Source organism: Corvus kubaryi, unplaced genomic scaffold (genome assembly GCF_017639235.1).
Source record: "Corvus kubaryi isolate FWS band 111438036 unplaced genomic scaffold, C.kubaryi_AGA036_p1.0 37341, whole genome shotgun sequence".
Classification (NCBI taxonomy): domain Eukaryota; kingdom Metazoa; phylum Chordata; class Aves; order Passeriformes; family Corvidae; genus Corvus; species Corvus kubaryi.
In genome coordinates, this window is record NW_024581112.1 from 9,680,650 (window position 1) to 9,703,477 (window position 22,828).

The following is a 22,828-nucleotide window of genomic DNA, read 5'->3' on the forward strand; positions in this document are numbered from 1 at the left end:
CACTCTGGTGGCCTTCTTCACTGGTGTGAGCAGATGACAGAAAACTGAACATGCCTGGGAGTCCTGCTGCAATAGTGGTCATTGCTGCTGCTATACATAAGGTCAAACTCTGATTCAGCAAGGAATTTGTCCTCTGAACTGTAACATGGATTGGACTTGTGTACACAGGTGAGACAAAAACATGCAGTAACATGGTTAGCAGAGAAATGGGCTGTAATGTGACCCCTTGGCATAGAGATCTGCCTGCATAAATGCCACTCCAGGCATGACAGATGGAGGGAAAGCAGTTTCTGCTACATTATGCTACTGTTTCCAAATGCAACAGATCCCAGACTGCTGTGATTTCTCTTTGCCTGAACCACTGCACCTCTTACTATGTGATATTTGGCCCCATGGGCAGGAAGCCCCTGAGGTAACTCCCCGAAAAACACTGTTGGGAAACCCAGGTTTAGTTTCTGGTTCTGCCCTAAAATTTCTCATCATTACTAAGGAAACTGAAGAGGTTACAGGTGACATCTCTGTACCTCCACTTGTCTCCTGTGAAGCAGGGCTTGCAGCAGTTCTTAGCTCCCTAGGAATGGGAGGAGAATGCAAAGATTTGAGGGAAGGGGCGTGGTACTCAGATTTGGTGATACAAGAGAACACCACGGCATGTGAGACAGGCAAGCCATGTGGATGGTGCATAGAACTGGGATGAGCTTTTCCCCTGACATGCTGGGCAGGTGGCTGCAACTGCAGCTCACTCTGCCTATGGGAGGCTTTATGCATGAGTTGGGGTAAATCCAGACCTTTTCTCTTCCACTGTGCTCGAGCTTTGCCTTGGGATGGCAGCAGAACAGATAGCTGGCCTGTGTAGCATTGGGTCAATTACTCAGGACCTCAGCTGGGAGGGGAGTCTTTGCACCACCCTCACAAGCACCGTGTGCTGGCACAACTGCAGAGCCCAACATCAAAACATCCCAGCTCCAGGTCATTGCTGGGAAGAACCACAGTTTCTAAAGGCATCCCCAAATAACCACAAAAGTGCGTGTTCCAGCACAGCTTGTTCTACCTCAAGCCATGTGGTTACTTCATCTAGCAGTGGGCTTTGGTGGAGCTACTTTATCATCAGCTGCAGCAGGGCTGAATTGTTTCCTGCCGTTGATTAAGGAAATAAAAGTCACCAAGCACAGATCTTCCTGAAATCCTTGTGTGAAGCCCTTCCCCTGAGCATGCTCTCCACTGATTGCATTGCTTTGCCAAGCCTTGTTAAGCCTTCTCCATTGTTCTTCGCATGCTGTCAATCAATCACAGTTGCCTGTACACACTGGCAGGCTTTGCAAAGACAAATATGCAACTAAGAGTCTTAATTAACACCACGTAACATTCAGATGTATTCACTGGGGAAGGAACACGTGAAAGAAATCAAGGAAGAAACTGAGCAGAACGGGAGGAGGGAAGTGGACCCCTTCCAATGATTTTATTTGCAGAAAGATATAATTAATCTAGAATAATATGCAAGATTTTTTAAAAAGAAAATCAACATCAAGAGAACCTGAACAATCAGCTGTCTCCTCTTTGAGAGTTAAATGCATTAGCTCCAGAGGCAGAAAAGAAAGAGAAAAATAGGTTTAGGATTTGTGTATCTTAAAACAAATGGAATCTACACTCAGTGTTATGACACTGCAAATATTCCACTTAATTTACATCACAGGGGCAGGTCTTGTCACTAAAGTCAAATGTCCCTTTATTTGCCAGTTAAAAACATGTTGTTGACAGACCTCCTCCTACCCTTCCACTTTCTGTCCAGCCCAGCCCAGGCTTCCTCTGGCAGCTTTACTGTCTGGGGTATGTGTGAAAGGCAGCACTGAAGGCAGGGTGAGCAGCAGGTAGGCTGCGTTTGGGATTGAGGGAAGATGATACCTCATTGTTCATCAAGACCTCACAGGGGCGGGAGGGAACTTGGTGAAATGTGTTGAACTGTTATTCCAAAAGGGAAACTTTGGATAGTGATTTTGAGTGTGTCTAAGAGAGTTAGATATGTAGGTGACCTCCTCAGCCAGCTGGACACCTGGTTCCTCTAGGGTGTGTCTACACTGAAAGTTTTCCAGCATATGTATATATTGCTAGAGCCATACAAAAATACTTCAGTAATGGAGATGCCATTCATACCACAGAGAAGTTATTTTCTCAGCTAGTTAAATAGACTATGTTGTAATTTTTTTCCCAAGTATAATTTAAATTATGCTAGGGCCAGAACTGTGATGAGTTGGATGTGTATTCTCCTGTATATTCCTAACTAGTATCCCAACAAGACAGCAAAAATTTTTAATACAGAATAATCCATATACATATTATCAGTACCACCATTACCCCTTAGAAAAGGAAAAACAAACCTGGGGACAAGTATTCACTCCAGTGTGAGAAGTCACACAGCTTTGCTGAGGAGCCAACAGCAGTAACTCAGATTTTTCCACCTTTTATTTAACTTTTCCCTTCAGTGGTCTGTCCTCAGCCCTCAGGACCCTGAGGAGGTCAATGGTTCCTTTATGGTTTTGAAGTTTCTACCCTGTCTAGGCATTATCAGAAAATAAGTTTATACCCGTGAACTAAACCCATCAAGAAATCACAGTCCAATCTGCAAACTCTGCAGGACAATGAAGAAACTGAGCAGCCTTCAGAGCACAAACAACATAAAGTGCAGCAGTGACTTGTCAGAGTTTCCCCTCACTGCTGTAGTTGTCTATTAAACAGACATGTAAAATATTACATTATTAGAGATGGATTTGCTCAAATGTTTGTTTTCCCCTCTTCCTTAGCTGAAGGGTGAAAGAAAAGTGTGCATTTCTATAGTTCTGGAATCAAGATTGGTTTTGCCTAAATATAGAGCAGACCAAAGGATCTATTTTTTCAGCAGACCAACTGTTTTTTGAAAGGGAGTGACCAAGCAAGCATATATTGCTATGGTAAGACTGAGAAGACCAAAACAGGTGAAAGGCTATCATTCCCTGCCCACTTGAACCCTCTCAGGTCTGGCTGAGATTTAACCACTCCTCTGACAATGGTCCAGCCCATTCGTGTGAACAGTGCACCGAGAACTCGACAGCAAAGCAGTGAGAAAGAATTCCTAAACGCCTGTGTTGAGAGACCTTCTCTAACTGAAGACAGGATCTATCAATCACAGTTTCCTTTAGTGGAGGGCAGTGAGAGTGAGCTGGTCAATACATTTGTCAGAACACAGACAAAAATGAAATAAAAAATTTAAAGATGTGGAGATCTTAATTATTTTGGAAACAGGAGAGGGCAGCTAAAAATGGCAAGCAGCTTTTTAATATAAGGATGAGTGGTCCAAGTGCTGGAAGATTTTTAAATAGAAAATGAATAAAGAATAAGCAGGATAACAATGTATTATTACATACTTTGTATACAGATGTAAAAGGCCCGTGTTATTCTTTTAAAAAGGACAAATAGCATATAAAGGAAACAAGCATCTACAAAGCAAGATCTGGATTCATAACTTAAACAGCAATAAAATTACCTCCCCTCCCCTAGTTTTATTTGAGATAAATTATTTATAATTCCTTGAGTTTTTAATTGCGGTTTCTCAGTCATTTCTAATGGGTCATATTTCAGCTGCAGCATAGTGTCCCTAGCTTTCTATTTAAGTAATACTTTGCTTTGGCAAAGAGAGCAAACATGGCCTGGGAACAGTCTGCAATCTCCTCCAGTCAAATTCACAAACATAATTCTAGGTTTTTATCTCCTGCTGCAATCTGCTGCTGGAAAAATTACATTATTATAGATGTGATTATTAAGGTAATCATAAAATACAACATACTGACTTTGTTACAATAAGCACACACCCCCACCCCACCTGCCCCCAAACTGGCAAAAACCATCTTTGTCTGCATCACATCAAGGTTGACTCTCTCACTGGCACAACACTTTTTTGTCATCAGTGGCATACTAGGATACTTTAGCCTGGGTTTTATCCATGTACTCAGGAATGTTTGACACGACTATAAATATTCCAGTGCTGACACATAGATTTTCAAAAAGATTTAGTCTCATTTATAATGCAAGATAAAGCCAAGTGCCTGGTAGGAAGGAGGCAGCATGAGAACCATGCTCAAACTATTTTCTTTACCTGAGTGACTAAGCAGTGAAGATGGCGCTTCTGAGACTACATCTTTTTGGGAAAATGTACCCAGCTGAAAAGCTGAAATAGGCAGAGCTGGTGGAAAATCCCCGGCACAAAATCCCCAGCACAGCTCACAGCCCCTAATGGGAGAGTCAGCAATGAATAGTTAACACATTCCTAGCCTGAATAGATTTGCTTTCCACAAGTCCCGGCTTGTGGAGGGCAGGATGGTCTGAGACAACACACTTAAAGGACATATTTCTCACTGGAATGCATTGTGGAAAACAGGGGTTAAAAAACCACACAAAATGTGGTAAGAGGATGGGAAGTTTGCATGCTCCCAGGATAAAAACTGCAGGTGAAAATTCCCAAATAGGCACAAGGGTAAGTTTCTTAATTCTGTCTGCGCCATCAGGGCCTCAAGACAAAAGGAATTAAAAGAAGAAAATGAAGTAATCCAGCCTGGCTTCATCTTTTCTAGCCTGATAACAATGAAGACCAAGTCTCAGCTCAAGGTCTAGGATTTAGTATTTTGCTTGTTCCAAGGAGGCTTCCTTGGCTTAATGACCTCCAGAGCAGGAATCTCCAGCTAAGACTGACTGGTAGAGGACAGGGGCTAGCTGTCCTTGCCTGATGCCCTTTTCATAATTTCGTGCCAGTCCTCAGAGCAGGAGGAGCAGAAAGAGCTGTTAAGGCTAGGATGACATATTTCTGGCCTTCTGCATGACATTTAGGCAAAATCCCTGTCAGCCTCACAGAAATGCCTCAGTGGCGAAGTGTGTTGCTGCATTTACAGCAACATCAGCTTGCCTTCTGGAGTTCAAGGAGAAAATGCTGCAGAACAGGACTCCCACCTTGGCTTTTTCCACTGCCGTCAAGGGCAACTTGGGACAGCAAAAGAGAGGGACCTTGAGAATGGTTTTTCCGCAAGGACGCTGTTTCCCTGCAGCCCAGCCCGTAGCACCGCCGGTGCCCAGGGCGGTGCCATGCCCTGACCCCGTGCACACCGGCCGGAGCTGCTGCGCGGCATCCCCGCCTTGGCCCGGCCTGGCGGAGGCACCTGAGGCTCTGCCGCGCTCCTCGCTCAGCCGGGCTGACCCGCAGCTGGCGCTGGCACCGGCACGTCCCCCTTCTGCCCTCTCGGATGCCGCACTGGCTTTCCACGGCCCTTGTGCCAGCATGGGGCCCTTCCTCAGTGGAAGCTGCTCCCTTGCCCGTGCGGCCCAGCCCAGCCCAGCCCCGCCCCGCGGGGGTGCCGAGGATTGCGGGGTGCTGGTCCCTGCCGCTGCCGTACCCCGCGGAGGCGCCGGAGGAGCAGCCCCGCGGCCGGGGCAGCGCTGTCTGGCACCGGCTCCGGTCTGGTATGCTGCCCAAACCAGTTACGCCAGCACCGCTGTCCTCCCAGCCCCCACGCCGAGCTGGCCAGGACTCTGGGAGGCCTCCAGGCAGACAGAGGTGGGGATGGGATCTGTGGAGCTGCTACAGCTCCTTCTTGGGTGCTGGCCAAGAAGGAAAGCCACGTGGCACCTTGACCCGCGTGGTTTGGGACCAGCCATTACGGACACTTGCTAGCATTGCAGGGTTAAGTTGTGGCATCAGCAGGGCTGTGCTGTAAGTACTGGTACATAGCATAACTAAGCAAAGGCCATCTAAAGAAAAACGTGAACCTCTCCATAGGGCTGCAGCTATCCCTATGCCTCACATTTTCCAAGATGAATACTGCTTTGTTTCCCTGCTCTTAGCAGGAAAAACAGCCTTTTGACGTCTTTCAGCCGTGGAGACCTTTCTAGTAAAATTTGCCATGTCTCTCACCTAGTTCCCTTGGGTCCAGAACTCTTTTCTATATGTCCTGTTCTTTCCTTTCCTTTACATACCCATCCTGTAGCCTGGGATCACACATGGATCTCATTTTTCCTGTGCATTTCTTTTCATACCTCCCTGCTCCATCTTCTGCTCTCATTTCCCTCTTCTGGCTCTCTAGATATTCCCAGTTCCAGGGAAGCTAAAGCAGAGATTTCTGATGTGGACTCTGTGGGTCTGCGACAAATGTGTTTCTGGCTGGGAAAAGAGGTCGCGAGAGAGAGAGAGGAGACAAGAAGCCTGACTTACCAGGCTGATGACCAGGCATTTTTTTCCAAGGCAAGCTTTTCTGAGGCTTTCCACCCAGTAGGTGGGTGGAAAGCAAATGGCTTTCAGAGAGAAGCAACCAGTGTTGCATCAATGGTCACAAGGAGCATGCATGACCAGGTCAGGCCAGGTGCATGACTCCAAGCCCTCTCGTCCAACCCAGCACTCCCATTCCACTGTGAGCCATACACCAGCTCCTCAGGCTGGAAGACATCTGGTTCATACTAAAGAGAGGACTTTTCCCATCAGTTGCTGTGTTTGTCACTGCTTTCCCTCTTCATTCTGGTGAAAGAAAATATATTATCCTCCACTTGTGCTCACATGTGATTAGAGGTTGTTCTTAATGAGAGACGGGTCAGAGCGCCTGGGTAGATATAGAGCAAATGTCAGATATGAAGGGAAAATTTCCAAAACACAGTAATTTCACACCACCAGGTCATAGCCCTTCTCTTAAAGCAAAGGACCCTACCCTTTTTAATACACTGATGAGTTTTCCACAAAAGCATAAAAGCAACATAAGCATTACTGAAAGAACTTTATGCCAGGCACACATTCCTACTCATAACTGGTGTCTTAAAGTCACAACCATGCTTATCCTCTTCTCCCCTCCATTTTGACTGCATTTGAAAAGAAAACATGGTCCCCTAGGTATGAATGACACAAAATGCCAATATCCTTCACTCATCCTTACAACACATGTGGCAACACCGCTTTGACAACACATCTGTCTCGGCCTGCAGCTCACCTGGTATCGGCTGTTGTGCAAGTGCTTCCTGGAAACCCCACAGTGTTTTTCCTGTGAAGCCAGCAGGAGCTGGAATTGGGTCAGGTTCTGAATGCAGATCACTGCTTGGGTGGGCAGGGTGTGAGCAGCTGTCTGAGCCAGCCCCACTCCAATGCTTGCCCTTTCTTTCCCGCACACCTCTGATCTGTAGTGCTGCAGCACCACCAGCTCTCTGGGTAAAGGCTGCAGGCGGCCAAGCAAGGAGTAGGTAGGCAGGTTTCAGTTTCAGGGACCTTATGCTTAACACCATTTGGGTTACAGTGGGATGGAAGCTAAAGCCCTGCTCTCCACCTGGGAGCTTCATCCAGCCATTCCTGCCTGCATTGCTGGCATGCCTGGGACAGCCCTGGCTGCTTGTGAGACAGACCGTGCAAACATTGCAGACAAAATGTGCTCCAAGCCCTACCTTGTTGCAACATTTCTGGGGTTATAACCTGAATCTGTAGATGTGCATTGTGAAAACTGGGCAGCAGAAGGGGTGAGAAATCAAACCCGCTGTGAGTGCCTGGGTGGCTTCCATGTGCTTTAATTGCCTCTTCACTGTACTGTGCTATTCCCAATGACCTTGACTTCAGCAAGAAGGCTGCCAGCTTAGATGAAGCACAGACTAGCAGTGCTTAGCTGTCAAATTCCAGTTGGTGACTGCTGGCAGGATGAGAAAAATGGCTTTTAATCCTCAGTGGTTCATATCTCACTTACAATAGGCCCAAATTAACTGTTTGGTTATGGGGCTGAGATCTGAATGGGCAACCAAAGCTGCTCTAACCCAAGAGAAAGGGCAAGGATTTGGGAGGCTCTGGTATAACTGCTTGTCTTGCAACAAACCTGTCATGCAACCGTGCCCAGGTCACCTAGTCTTAGGTCCCTTACCTTGCTTGCATGAAACTGGGATAAGCACTGTTACATCAGACTGCTGGGGGCTGGTACTCTGAGGTCTGTAAGAAGTTTGGCCACTGTTCATGCCCAGCAAAGTGCACAAGAAAGAACTGGCTATCACCAACACTTGCGCTTTTCCTGCAGCATGTCACATGCATGGATGCAAGGTCCCAGTTCACCTAGAAAGTGCAGGATAGGAACATTTGCTCCAGCTCTGCCTGTTTCCCTGCCCTGTAGATAAGACAGAGCTTCAGGCTCCAGGTTTGGGAACAAGTTACTCTCCTCAATGCTAAATTCATTTCAAAAGAAGCAGCATCAGTTTTTTTCTCACCTCCTCCCTCCCCACAGGAGCATGAAGTGCCTTTCAGGTAACAGGCCATACCCAAGGATTCCTCAAGATGTTAGCACAGGAAATCTTGGGTTAGAGAAAGCTGCTGTTGTTAGGACAACATGTATCACAAATGCTGCCATTGCTGCATACTCCCTGCCTGGTCCCAACCACTCTCCTTATGCTTCACGGCCTCTCTCCCACTTGACAGGCTGAAAATGAGGTCAAATGCTCTGGAAATGGTTTGTGCCATTCTTTTCTCTGTATTATAAAAAGGCCCAAAGGAAAGAATTTCTGAAGTAGCACTATATGAGCAAAGATGCCTAAGCTGAAGTGTTGTATTAAAGTTGGTGTTGACCAAACTGCTGCAGCTGACTGACTTTGCATGGGCAAACCAGGCCAGTGAAGTTAGTGAGCCATTCATGCCCACAAGGACCAAGACACTCTTCTCTCACAGACCTGAGCAGCAGATCTGGTTAATGATAATGCAGGGCTTGCATTTGCAAGGTGCACCCATTCCATAGCAGCTTTTTAGCTGCAAATAATGAGGCTGCATGTCTGGCCCTGTTCTGCTGTCTGGCCAAGGAGGAGGCTGAATATAACCTATCAGATCTGCAACTAGAGGGCACAGCAGAATGGAAGGAAGGGAAACTAAGTCATAATATCTGGGACATGGCAAAGGTGTGCTGTTAACAGACTGCAAAGAACAATTAAACCCGTGTGATTAGAACCAGTACCCAAAGCATCCAGGTCTCTAGATTACATGTCTCACTGAGACACGGCGGGTAGCAAATTTTTCTAGCAGTGGTGGGCCTTTCCTGCTTCAGATATAAGATTGCCACCTGCTGACCAGTTGTCCCTACTTTGGGCAATACCCTAGATCCTGACCCTCCACTCTCCTGTTATCAGCAAGACTCCAATGCATTTAGTTTGTGCTATCTGATCAGATTGCAACCAGAGGTCATATAACTGTACAGACCATTAAGCACCAGTTCACTTGAGCAGAAGTAAATGGCTCCATTCTACTGAGGTACCATTACTCACACAGTTCACCTTAAGTACTGGGATATCATCTCAGCAAGGCAATGAAGGCAATAAAAATGCAATCTGCCCAAGACATGGTTCTTGCTGGGGAGATCTGGATGTGGAAAGTATTTCCAGATCCTTCCAGATCTGTGCTGCTTAATGTGTAATGAAACACATTGTAAGCAGCTAGATCTAAGTGTTTGGGACTAGAATATTTGGACACATGTGTTTGGTTTGGGGTACCCTGCCCCTACTTGCCAAATGCAGAGAGTAGGCTTTTAAATGACTTTTCATTCAAATGCATGTGGAAAAATATCACTGCTGGAAACCTCTCGCTGTAGCACAGTTCTGTTTGTGCTGGAAAACCCAGCTAACACCACCCAATAAACCAGAGGAGTGATCTTGGAGGGATTCTTCTCAGCAAATGTCCAAAAATAGCAGATATTGCAAGAGGGTAGAAGGTCATGTAACACCCATGCTACAACACTCCTCTGAGTCCTGTTCCTTACCTACAACAAGCCAGCCACTCCTTTTCTTGCTGCTTGCTGGGCACTTTCTAATTCACATAATCTTTCTTTAGCTGCTGTTTTGCTGAGTATCTCACACATTTTTGAGGCCCAGTTTTCCAAAGAGCTGGGGTAGCCACACTGGGCTGAAATCTGTGCATTTCCGAGTTTTCTCTCTCATTTCAGTCACAGCCTCTGCCTCTGACTCAGACTGGTGTTTCTGATAGGATGTCAGAGAGGGAGGAAACAAGAATAAATAGCATCACGCCCTCCTCACGTGGGTTGTGGTGCAGAGCTGAAACAAGATGAGGAAGAGCCTGGGCTGGAGAGGGAGGGGGCTCAGCTGAAACTAACCCACATTTTGAGGATTCCTCCACTCTAATGGGGCACTGAAGCAGGGGTATTACCAGCCTCTCCTTCTCTCATCCCAGGACCCAAAGTGGCTATTACTGGCTCCTAACTAGAGGAAGCATGAGCTGTCTGTCCCAACCTCCCAGAGCTGTCGACAAAGCTGCCCTAAGAGGCAATTAATGCTGCCGGGCAAGGTGAGGGCAGGTTAGCTTGGCAAAGGTCACTCACCCAGGGCACCCAGCTCTGGCCCAGGGTGACACTGTGTTTCCTCCTCTCCAGGGAGCTGCATTAAGGAGAAGTCAAGCACAGGCCACTTTGAACGAGTAACGCTTCGAAACAGTGGTGGGAAGCTGAACAGCTTTACTGGCAAGTAGGGATAGAGAGCTTGAGGATTTTGACGATAAACAACTGATCCTCTGACCTGATTCAAAACCTGGTCTGGTGAGATTCAATGGTGACTCAGCCTCAGAGGACTGATTAGTGCTCTACATGCCAGGATATGCTGGCCTTAATTTGGTTCTTTGGAGATACCTGCATGATGAAGAGCTCCTTATATCTGGCACATATTGAGAGTTTCAGGAGGCCACTAGGCTGAAACTGAGTCAGGCACTATTACAGTCGGTAGCTTTCAGCCAGAAAGGCCTGATGATATCCCAGCCATGGATTCCTCGGCATCTGAACAGAGGCGAGATGGAATGAGAAGAGACACACAGAGTTTTGTGAAGGTCCCCTTGGAAAGGCCCCATATTCATGTAGATGTCCTTAAAACATTATCAAATGTTTTATTACGTACCTGCAGCTTAGTTCCTTCACTCCTCGTGGTGCTGCAACTTTTAATAAAGTCCCGCCTCACTGGTTACACAGTTTCAAATCTCATTTTTTGCCTCCACTAAACAAGATACAGCTACAGGGGCAATGATGCAACTAGCAAGCCTCAGTACTGCATTTGAAGTTTATTTTGTCAGATAGTAATAATAAGCCACACCAGTAAAAAGCCTCCTGCTGCTGCTTTTTCCTCTTATCACTGCATTTACAGTAAAGCTTGTGCTGATTGAAGTTGACTGGTGGGAGGAGAGGGAGAGAAAAGGTACTTTCTGCACTCCTGATAGCTCTATAATTTCCTAGTACAAGATAAGGCTAGGTTGTGTCATTGATCCCTGTGACACAGGACATCCCAGAGTAGAGAGAGGCAGGCTGCCCATTCTGGGTGAGGGACAGAGCCTTGCAGAAGAAAGGAAAGCAAAAGCTCACACAGGACTGAATCCACACCAGGAGATCATTTTCCTCTTTTCAGCAGAGCTGTTATGGTGTAGATAACCTCTAGTACGGGGTAGGAATAGCTGTTTTTAACAGTGTGTGTTCATTAACATCTCTTCAATTGAAAGGACAAAAGAAGCTGTTGGAAGGAAATAAAGACCCAGCTACTTTCTCTAAGAGTTCAAAGACTTCATAGTCACCATCTCAAGGTCACCACGAAAGACCTCCAGGAAACAGACTCAGTGTCTGTGACAGTTCTAAAAATAGACAAGAATTTTCAAAAATGCAAGCATTTTCAAAACTTCCTATATGCCCTAATGCAACAAAACAAGAGGAAATTTCTTCTTTTCCAGACAATGATTCTTTGTCTCCATAGGGGAGCGAAACAAGGAGGGGAAAATGAAATACAGTACACTGGGAACCACTGAATGTTAATATTTACCTGTTTTGTTACATCTTTTTTCTTTTGATACTTGTTGTCATGCAGGCCTCCTTCTGGTTGGCTGGTGTCTGTGAGTTCATGCAGAGGAGAATTTGGCTCTAGATTTGGAAGGCACAACTCTAGTATATTCTAATTTTCCCAAGGCCCACCTAGGGAAAAAGAAAAGGAACAGTATGTCACTTTACACCTTCACCTCATTCTCCTTGCCCTGGGCTTTTGCTATCTCAGGCTGTTGCACGTCACATCTTGAATAACACTGCTTGGCAGCCCATTGCAGCCATGGGCCAGGCACATGTTCCCAAAGAGATTTTCCCTCTGCTCTTACGTGAGCATCTGGGTGCCTCTTGGTTTACATAACTGCGAAACATCTGGGGTTTAAAATTCCTAATACCTCAATTTGTTAAGGAAATTAAACACATTTGTAGGATAAGGATGCTGTTTGGAGCTTACACCACCTGTTGAGTCAGAGGGAGGAGGAAGAGAGGAGAGGCTGGGTTAATGTGTGCAATTCTATGTCCCAATTTTTTTGATAATGGTCCTGGGCAGCTGATTGTGCCCTTCCTGAAGTACACAGAAAATGCCAGAAGACTGCTTTCTGCCAGCTGAGCTGAGGGTCAGGCTCTCTGCACGACTGAGTGCACAGGAGGGCACGTTTCAGGGAAGTATTTTTAGTACAGGAGAGGGAAGACACCACTCCATAAGATAAATTGGGCAAGTGCAGAGCATCTGTCCACCCCATCCCTCTGCCAAAGCACTCCCAACTGGAAAGAAGCCACTTCTTACAGCAGTGAGCAAGCTGCTCGCCCACCTGCCCAGGGTCCCCCTTTCCCAACACCTCTCCACACTGCTGCAGAGCACCCTGCCAGTTCTTGAGCCACAAACACCTGCCTGGCAGGAGCCCAGCCCAGCTCAGGAAAGCAGGAGGTGCCCCCACAGCGGCGGGCAGCCCCCCTCACTACCCCCAGCCAGCCTGGGCAAGGCTCACACCAGAAACTCAGCTGAGGATCACTGACAAGCATCCACCCTTCCTAGGCAGACAGTTGTTTTGGGTTTTTTAACACAGTTTCTATTGTTCGGGAGATCAAGGATGTAATTGAGGCTTATGACATTTTTCATCTGGGATCTAATTACGGAGGAGGAAAAACAAATCTGTACATTTATTAACTCTTCCAAATCCAAAATAAGACATAAGAAAGACACCAGCAAAGGTTTATATAGCCATTGTCCGGGTTCTGATGGTGGCTGCTGCCCCATGTCCAGGGATATGGTAAGACCTAGGAAGATCCACAGTGGATACTTGTGGAAGGCACCCGGTGAGCCTCCAGCACTGCCCGGTGCCAGTGGCAGTGTGCCAGGAACTGGACGATACCAAAAAATCTGTGTGCTTTCATACAGGAAAGTTTTGCAATATTTTCCTTAGAGCTGCAATTCCTGGTATCAAGGGATTGCGTAGGTACTTTGATCAAAGGGAAATGGGATTTGAGCTGTTAGGACTGCGTAAAAAACCTTGAAAACAGAACTCTCCTCGCCAATGTCCCCCGTATGCAGGGGTATTAAAAAAAAGATTTTTTCCCTATTTACTTATTTGATCATTTGATTTCTAAATTTTGAAGGCCTCTTCCTTTTGAAGGCCTTGATGACTGAACACCTGAGATTAGTAGCAGTACACACAAATATTTTTTTCTTTGAACAAAGATAAGCGTTCTTCTTCAATTTAAGGCACCTTGTCCCTTTTCTTTTCAGAGACAGCAAGCACATGGCTCTGCCATGATCTCCACTCTCTGCCTACCCCAGCAAGAGTCTGAAAACACTCATATTTAAAAGCAGGTCACAATGAATAAAACCCGGCTTTGAGGCCACCTACCTAAACTCAGCTAGAAGAAATAGTGCTGACAGGCTGTACATTAGATTTCTCTTTCATGCCCACTGGTACACCTTAGCTAAACAACTCACTACTGAGAAACAACATTAGGTATTTAATGCAAAATTTGTACAGAGAAGACTTCAGTAAACCTAATTTCTCATGCACCTTGAACCATCTTATCTGCACTCCATTTCAATTCCAGTAAGGGCTGCTAACACTGTAAATCTTTTAATTAATACAGATGAATGTTTAGAAAGAACCGGTTGGCTTCAGAAAAGTTTCCTTTGTTTGTCTCTTGCAAATCACATTGACATGTAGTGTTTGATGTTCTTTGACCAACTGGGTTAGGGTACTTGGTCCTGTGAGAATATAAAAGGAGTTTCTGTTCTGAGGACTACTTTTAAGATCACAGACTATGAAACTATGATGCATAGACTGAGATACTGTACAGGACATTTGTACTGGTAATTGCTTTTCTTCTCCTACAGCCTCAGATTCACCTGAGGGATTTTTTTAAAAGCCAGGGAGTAAATCACAACAATATGTTTAGGAGTGCTCTAAAGTAACCTTTGATAGAGAGAATACACTGATGTACCAGCCAGGTCCACTGATACTGAGAGGAGCCACATAAATTATTTCCCATTTTGCCATTTCTGAATGATACAGTTACTCCCTTGTCCACTCTTAGATCTGAGGAAATAACAGGTTTCAGATACCTGAATATAATCACACATTTTTCTCAGGGTGAGATTTTCTTTATTTTAAAATGCAAGCAGTTGAACAAGCACTGGTTGAAATGGCGTAGTTCTTTCTGTACATTTTTAGGTGGGTGCTTTTCTCTGCAACCGGGCTATGAAAACCAAATAATCCCTGTAACTCAGTGATATAGACAGGGAGTGGAACAAAGAATTTTTCCAATCTAAAAATCATTATATTCAGGATTCATTAATGCCTGAGGTTTATACTGCCCTGTATTTAAATCTTAACTGTGACCTCTTCCGAAACATGGTCAAAGTAGATGAGATTACCCCCTGTGCCAAAAAGATGTGACATAAAAATTCAATGTTACTTAGCTTAATTAATCTGAATAGCAAGCTTTTCCCTTTCTAATTACATTGCCCAACTCTGGTTTTTCAAGCTGCTGTTTAGATAAACCAATTTGTGTGTTTATGTGTGCAGTGTCAAGAACTATAAAAAGAATTAAAATTCTTCTTTCATTAAATTCCAGAAATTAGCTTTTGCTGTTTTATTCTAGGAAGTCTTGTAGAACAACAATCTTGCAGTGAAGAAAAGGAAAGAACATGTCTTCAAAGAAATGCAGTTTTAATGAGAAATTATTTTTGAGCAAAATATTAAAAAATCTACAAATGTTTTTTAGTGTAACTGTGATAGGCAAATGAAAGTACACCAATTTTTCATTATCTGACACAACTGTAATTTATGCAACAATATCCTCAGTTAATCATGTAGGAAGAGGTCAGAAAGGAAGAGGTTAAACTTTTAATTGGTTGTTTACTGTTTCAGTTCCAGGCAGCATTTATGTATCTGCATAACACTGGGACAGCTTAGGAATAATAGTGGGTGTACTGACTGTAAATAAGCTGCGAACTACGAGCCTATGAACAAGTCATGATCCGATGTAATAAATCACAAGTCAGAGGCTCCTGTGGTTTGTGACATCACGGGCACTCAAAGAGCTATTTATAAGCTCTGTGGTGCCCTGTCCAAGATTATTGCCAGTTCAGAAATTAAAATGTTTAGGATTCTTTTCTTATGGCCTTTCTTAGATAGGGTGACCTATTTGGAGCAAATTTAAGCCAAGACAAAGGCAGGATTTCTTGGGGCCACAGGTCAGGTGAGGCCAAGCACTTGCATTCGAGGGAATCTAGTGGAGTTGAGTACACAGGAGCTGTGCTGCTGAGCTGATTATCACTGTTGCTCTTTCATAACCAGTTTTTCTTCCAGCTTCACTAAGATGACCTAAAACACCAATACAGAAATATTTGAAGAGTGCAGAGAGGAAAACATGGAAGGTGGATGAGGATAAGATGATGAGAAAGCAACAGAAGATCTGAAGAGACAGAAGGCTAGAAGAGTCATCCCTGCTACTGCTGTGGGATCAGGTAGTGCAGATTGTAGACATCAGCACCCAAAACACTGTTTGTGGTGGCTCTTCAGGGGGGAGATGGTAACAATCAAATTCTTTGATATAGTACGGAGTTAAATGGTTTTGCCTACACCTGCTTTGGTCATAGCACCTTACACTGCTTTAACACAACTCCAAAAGCAGGTGAAGCCCCATTGCAATTCAGGGAAGGGCTGAGCCTTTGTTCCTGTGTGTTAGATATCACTGTATGATGGCAAAGCATTTTCTGCTTCTACTGGCAGCCTTTTTCAGATCAGGATCAAGTTATTTCCAGGATCCGTCCCTTCCACAGAGGTTAGGGCAGCAGTGGTGCCTCAGCGGAGAAGGGCAGGCAGCTGCTGGCACAAAGGCACTGCTGAGGTAGCTGTGGAAAATTGTCCTCTGTGTGCAAGGCTTCAGAGAGCAAGAAACCACAAGCATTTCTAATCTGATCAAAGAGAGACACTGAAAAATCCTCAGGCATAATCACTGATTGATAAAACAGACAGCAGGAAAAGAGATTTAAGATAGAAAGGAAGAGAGAGTAATAATAAGCCTCAGAGGCTTATAACTATTTAATTCAATCAGAAAAGGTAACAGATGTTTAGTTAAAAGCAGCATCCCTGTTTAATTACTGCAATTGTGCTGAAATATTTTGTTTGCACCAAATTGACTGCAAATTTCCTCTGTGCTCAACACATTTATACTGCTAAGCAGCATGCAACCTAAACACGTCTGCTCCTCCCCACAGCTGCTCCTCCCCATCTGCTGTGCCAGCCCCTCTCTGAGGTTTTAGATCCTCTGGAGGGACTCTCACAACGGCCAACACATTGTTGTGGCTAGGAAATGGTTAAAAAGTCCCATTTGACAATGCTTTAGGGAAAGTGGGTGTCCTTCCTGATACTATGTTGCATGAAGGTTTACCACAGTTTGTTAGCAGCGCTGCTGTAACCAGGGTGATCTACACTAACCAACAAGGCAATCTTCGGGTACCTCCCTCCCTCCCCCTCGGCAACTGGGGGAAAATGGTCATCCCCAGGCACAAATGTCTCCTTTGTTATCCCACTGGACTGCAAGGCCAACCTATGCATATTTTGTTTGCATGTGATTTTTGCAAGAAATGAGCCTGCCAGCTGACATTATCGTTGCTCTTCAGAAGAGGAAGCCCATTTCTCTGGTACAAAGGCATCAGTATTATTGCCAACCAAAATTACAAGCAAAAGGACTAACTGCAGGTGCCAAAGTACTAAACCCCTGAATGCTTAAGTAAATCCTGTATGAAACATGCATGATACAATTTCCTTGTTCTTCCAGGATCAAGTGACTAATTGTAATTAGTTGAATTGTTGAGGTAAAGCCCATCTCCTAAAGGAACTTGTAAAGGATTTCCTAAAAGAGGCCTCCAAAATTTCCAAGTCTCTTTTATGTTCACCAAACAAAACTATAAAGCAGCCAAATAGTCTTGAACTGGAAGTGTCTCCTCTCTTTCCCTGCTTCAGAAAGGTGGAGGTGGTGCTCTCTTAACTTGAGTGATGGCTGCAGCTTTACCCTTCAAATGACCCCTGTATCTCAATGGAAATAGGGCTGGTATAGAGCAGGAAGGAACTCGGAGTGACTTGTCACTGCTCTGATAAAGGATTGCTTCTGTGGGGAAGCTTTAACAAGGAGGTTTGCTCTGCTCTTGGGCATGAACAGAGTCCATCCGACTTTCTGGCAAATGTTTCCAGTCAAGCTAAAAATTCCCGGTACCCAGCAGTAGTTAATTCAGACTTGGCATTTCCTGAACACCTTCATTGCCGTAGAACAGACTCTGCTATCTCAAGGGCTCGAAAGGGAAAGCAAATGCCTGGGACCTGCAAGGCTGGCAGGTCAGGAGCCTGGTTAACAGGCTCCAATCAAGCACCAATGGCTGGAGATAGCGACCAGAAGCGGCTCCCAGCTGGCAGGGGTTCAGCTTCCTGTGTGACACAAGTCAGTGGCACTGGGCCAGGGACCAGCACACAAAGTACCCTCAGTACAGCAAACAGAGGCACTGGGGACTGCGTGGCCTAGAGAGAGCTGGGCTTTTCTCTGGGTTTTTAGACACAGCCTCCTACTGCTGGGGCAGCAGTACTGTTCAGTGGTTTTGGTTGTTGGGACCATGAGCAGAGGGCTATGTGAGTATTAAGCTATTCAGAGATTTTCACTGGGGCCAAGGTGAGTAGATGGAGAAGCAAAATTGTGCTGCTGGCTTGCTGATATTACTAATGTCCTCCACACTAGTCCTCCAGAGATTTAGAACCCTGAGCAGCAAGTGTCAAACCTCTAGAGGCATCTGTTCCTCACACAACCTGCTAAGGTTTTTGTTTCAGCACTGGAACTGAGTGCGGTGCTACAGAAAGTAGCGGAGCCACCCCTCTGGTCCAGCCTTTCTTGCCCTTCCTCTCTGTTACACATTACAGTGTTCCAGGCCTGAACATGAGAGAGGAGACACCTTCAACTTTAAGCAGCTTTCTCATTCTTCTGAGGTATAAAATGCCACACCTAGAAATTTCTGAGACAGGAACAGTTAGCATTTCAAATAAGCAACCTGATATTCAAAGCAGTTGTCTCCGACAGATTCAAAATCTTTAGAACAGGGTTATGCAGGGACACAAGTGAAGAGAAAACACTTGGATTAATGAAAGAAGTGAGTAACAATAGATTTAATTAATCAATAACCACACGGACACCCCTTGGAGCCACTGCCAGCCAGCTGGAAAGTTTCTCTCTTGCGTAACAAAGTCAAACTCTAAGTGCCTTATTGCTCAATGGAGATTTTTTTTTTTTTAAGCCTTAGGTTTGCGTTTCATCTGGAACTACTGACCTTTCAAAAACACTGACCCTTTTGTATGCACTCATGGTTTTTTTCCTTCTGGTGAAAGGATGAGAGAAAATGTTCAATGACATTGAACTGATAAACAAGGTGTAGATGTCTCAGAAGCACTTATGTATGGCTTCTCCTGAACGAGCAATATGTGCCAGAGCACGTTCTGAAATGTGGACTCTGAGCTGATAGTTCCCAAGGACGTACCTGCTCCTTGTGCCCATGAACACCTGCTGGAAAATGTTCAAATTTTTTTTTTACTTTTCTCGTTATAAGACGCTTTCCAAGGACTACACAGGCAGATAGCTCAAGACAGAAAAACTGTCAGCGTGAAGAGACAAGACCTGAAGAGACAAGATGGCCATAAAAAGGAGAGCAAACAGTACTGAAGAGACCAGGCAAGGTAACACTGAGCAGCACCTATAACCTAGTACAGGAGTGGCTTATCTTAAACCAGAAAAAGGCACTCCTTTTCTGGAATAACTACAACTGCAGGTAGAGCCAGATATGTCAAGGAAAGGCACAACCAAAATGAAACATGAAGAACATTAATTTTAGCCTAGTGAGCATATCAGCTGTTTTAAGACCGTCGTTCCTGTGGTGTGTGGATTTAATACAGCCCCCCCAAACTAAGCAAATGAAACACATACTGTAGGATAGGCTCCCTTCTCACGTGACTCAGCCTACTACCCTCAGTGGGACACTCCAGTTCATCCCCCCATAAACAAATGAATCTGTTGTACAGAAATGGATTCACTTGGGAGTGCAGTTTCCTTGTTCCTCTTCCTGGGACCCATCTTCATCACATATAGGTAAAGAAAAGGTGGACACTGATTCCTGATCCTTCACTAGTGACCTGGTGTTTGGGAGCCCAGGCACCGGAATTTGAGCTCCTTTTCCACAGTTCCCAGTAAGTTCAACAGTAATAGCTTTCATAAGCTTTGGGCTAGATTTGGTTCAGTGCCATGAAAAGACACATCATACCTCCTTACCAATACTTTTGAGACCATATGTTTCTTCTGGAAGGTATTTTCCAGTTGTCAGTAATCTGGGCAATAAAGCACCTTGCCCTACAGTACAAATTTGCTGCCCTTAAGACATTTGACTAGGCTTTTAAGATCCAAACCTGTCCTCCTGATGCTACTCCATACACATTCATTCTCCAAGTTTTGATAAGTATTCTGAATCAGACAGATATTTAAGAAGTACAAAGAAAATCCCATTGGAAACAAGTACATATTCATAGAAGTTTTAAAGCTATGACCCCTGCTTAGATTCTAATCACCGTATCTAATAAAAATAAATCCAACAGCATCAAATTCCACACTGATATCAGCACTGTAAGTTATGCAATGCATTATGATTTTACACACTGAGACATTATGGAAGGAGCAGAGAACAGCAAGGAAAGCAAATAACAGAGAATTGCAAGTGTATGGAAAACAGAGGGTTTCCTTCTCATTTTGCAGCTTGTAGCAGCCTTGTGCTAGCTGTTTTCTCTTTTTTTTTCATTTCCTTTTCCTGTCAACATTCAATAAGCACTACTGAGTAACCATATGTATATGGCCCTATATAACCATCTATAGCTCTGCACCAAATTGAGTCTTTTTGGACTAGAGCTGACCCCCAGTGAAACGAGCTAACAGCTTTCAGATCCAGGCTATACAGCTTGCATGGGAGAGGCAGGAAACAGAAAGTGTCCATTTCTCTAAGCCAGGAGCTCTGGACTTGATGTTGTTCTGATTTCCATTAATCCTTTCCAGTGGTCCAAGCCCTGCTACTCTGAAGCAAGAAGGAGATGAAAAACAGTCCTAGACATAGGATGTAGATGCTGCAGTATTGCAGTAAACTGCTGTTCATCCAAGAAACTTGAGAGCAAGCAGAGACCACATGATTCAAGTAGGCTTTTGCATTATTCAGTTCTGGGCCACACTAAACAAAGCTCTGATAGACAGAGCAGTGGTGACAAACATCTACCCTAGGATGGATCTGAACTCTGAAACAGTTTGTTCTCTGGGTTTCCCATCAGGTTTTGTGCTTCTCTGCCCTGTGTAGTGGAGCACGGGACAGAGGTGCTGGTGGCAGGGCTGAGCCAAGGCTCCTGTTTGTGAGTTGAATTGAGACTCATCAATTCACACCAACCTGGCTAAGCAGTCCATCCTTCCATGCCAAAGGTAGCATGATAGAGCCTGCTTTTTTCACCACTGTGGACTTTGGACAGGACTTTCAGACACTCCAAGCTTAACCTTCTTGGAGAATATACATTTATTAGGTTATGTAACACAAAGAGAAATAATTTCTACAGAACCTGGGCAACTTCCTTCTGTCATAAACCAGTGATATGTATCTGTTACCTCAACTAACTGATGTTATTCCAAGTGAAAGTATCATGTTGAAAGCTGCAGTCTAAAGGGAGAAAGAACCTTAGAGATCCAGATCCAGTTTTTGCATACATGAGAGGAACTGCATCGAAGATAAGGGAGCGCACTCCATTGCTATGATCAGATCTGCACTGCTTCTCTTTATCCCGACAGGTACTGATTGAACTGCTCTCCTTCCCGGTGCTTAGATTGGAGCACACAAATAACCCAGCTGAATCGGATTTATTCCCAGGACAAACACAGTTTGCTGGACTGGGAACACAGTTCTTATCATCTTCCAGAGTTAAGCTCACTGTGTTTCTTTTCTTACACATGTGCTTGAGTGCTTGAGGAAGGATCATCGGTCATGATCTATCACTGTTTAGGAGTCTTTATGTTTGACATGGAAACCCCTTTTTTAAACAAAAACAAAAAATAAAGGCAAAACCAAGCCACTGAGATCACAGAAAATGAACAATCAGTTAATTATTTGGGATGAAGAAAGAAACCTAATGAAGCTATCTCAAAGCAAACACATTAGATTTTCATGTATACAGTGCCAAATCATATGTAGCTTTATTAACTGAGAGAATTTACACTTGAGTAAATCTAATGTTTCAACTCAAACCCAGTGGAAGCTGTTTTAAAATACTCATCAGTCTTATATGTAGTACTTATACATTAGGTTACTCATAATGTAATTTAAAGTTTATACATTTTACCCATGTGCTCTTCAGCTTTCCCCTCTGACTTTGGACAAGGAATATAGACATCTTAATTTCACAAATCTCTCTCCTATTCCAGCTTTGAAATTATGAACCATTTTAGCTACCTCAGGATATTTCCCTCAATAAAATTTTGCTAGAAGTTTATTTATTTGCACATTTTGAGTACAGTCACTGAGATAAAGCTGTATCCCACTGCCAGCCCTGAAGCCGCCTGTTTAAACACAGGATAAGCCAGTTTGTCCTGCCACAAAATTTATGAGGAGTAAGGGTCTTTTCCCCCTCTTTAGCCTACTCGACCTAGGACACTCCTCATGGGTACTCCTCAATAGAACTGCAGGGTCAAATTACACCTATAAATCTTTAAAGGTTCTTGGGGCATTTGTTTTCACCACACCGTCTGTTTCCCTTTCCAGGTTTGGTTGTTTGGAACACAATGGAGATTTCTGTTTATTTATATAATGAGATTACATCTTGCAGCTTTGCTGGGCTAGAACTGCAGACCTGGTACAAACCATGAAATATGGGCCTGGAAGGACCTCAGAGGCCCCTTCCTTACAAAAAAGTAAACATACCAACACCATCACTGACTAACAAAGCTTTGTTCTTAAAGGACTCCATAAACAGGGACTTCACAGCCTTCAAGGCTGCTTCACTGCTTCTCTCTTCCTATTTTCAGAATAAATCTCCTTCTGATACTTAACCAAAATCTTTGTTTATGAAAACAAAGCTGGCCACTATTTGTTGCACGCCCCTCCTGCCACAGAAGCAGAGAACAATTAATCCCTGTCCTTTTTATAGCTCTGCTAGAAGACAGTTTCCCGTGTTCCTCCTCAAATTTCTTCTTCCTGAACCCAGTAAATGCAATTCCTTCAATAATTTTTCTTTACCAGGTTTTCTAGACCTGTGACAGTTTTCAGTGCTCATTTCTAAACCCACCTCTGTCTGTGTCTGACACTGAGACATGCTCTAGATACACTGATGGTTTTTTTCTCTGATGTCAGCAGAGAGCTTCTTAAATATATAAGATACATCAGATGATACCACAAACTGTATCAGGTTTTCTTCAGCAAAGAGAGCAAGTAAAAATTC

The 22,828-nt window shown here is 44.4% G+C and overlaps 1 long non-coding RNA gene across 2 annotated transcripts in view; it reads right to left on the reverse strand.

The window, feature by feature from the left end:
- LOC121666361 overlaps positions 1-22,828 on the reverse strand; it is an 81,137-nt gene that overhangs the window by 13,086 nt on the left and 45,223 nt on the right. For both annotated transcript variants that reach the window (XR_006016649.1, XR_006016650.1), the window contains exon 3: positions 11,818-11,966. This is a non-coding gene — a long non-coding RNA (uncharacterized LOC121666361). The remainder of the gene's footprint in view (positions 1-11,817; positions 11,967-22,828) is intronic.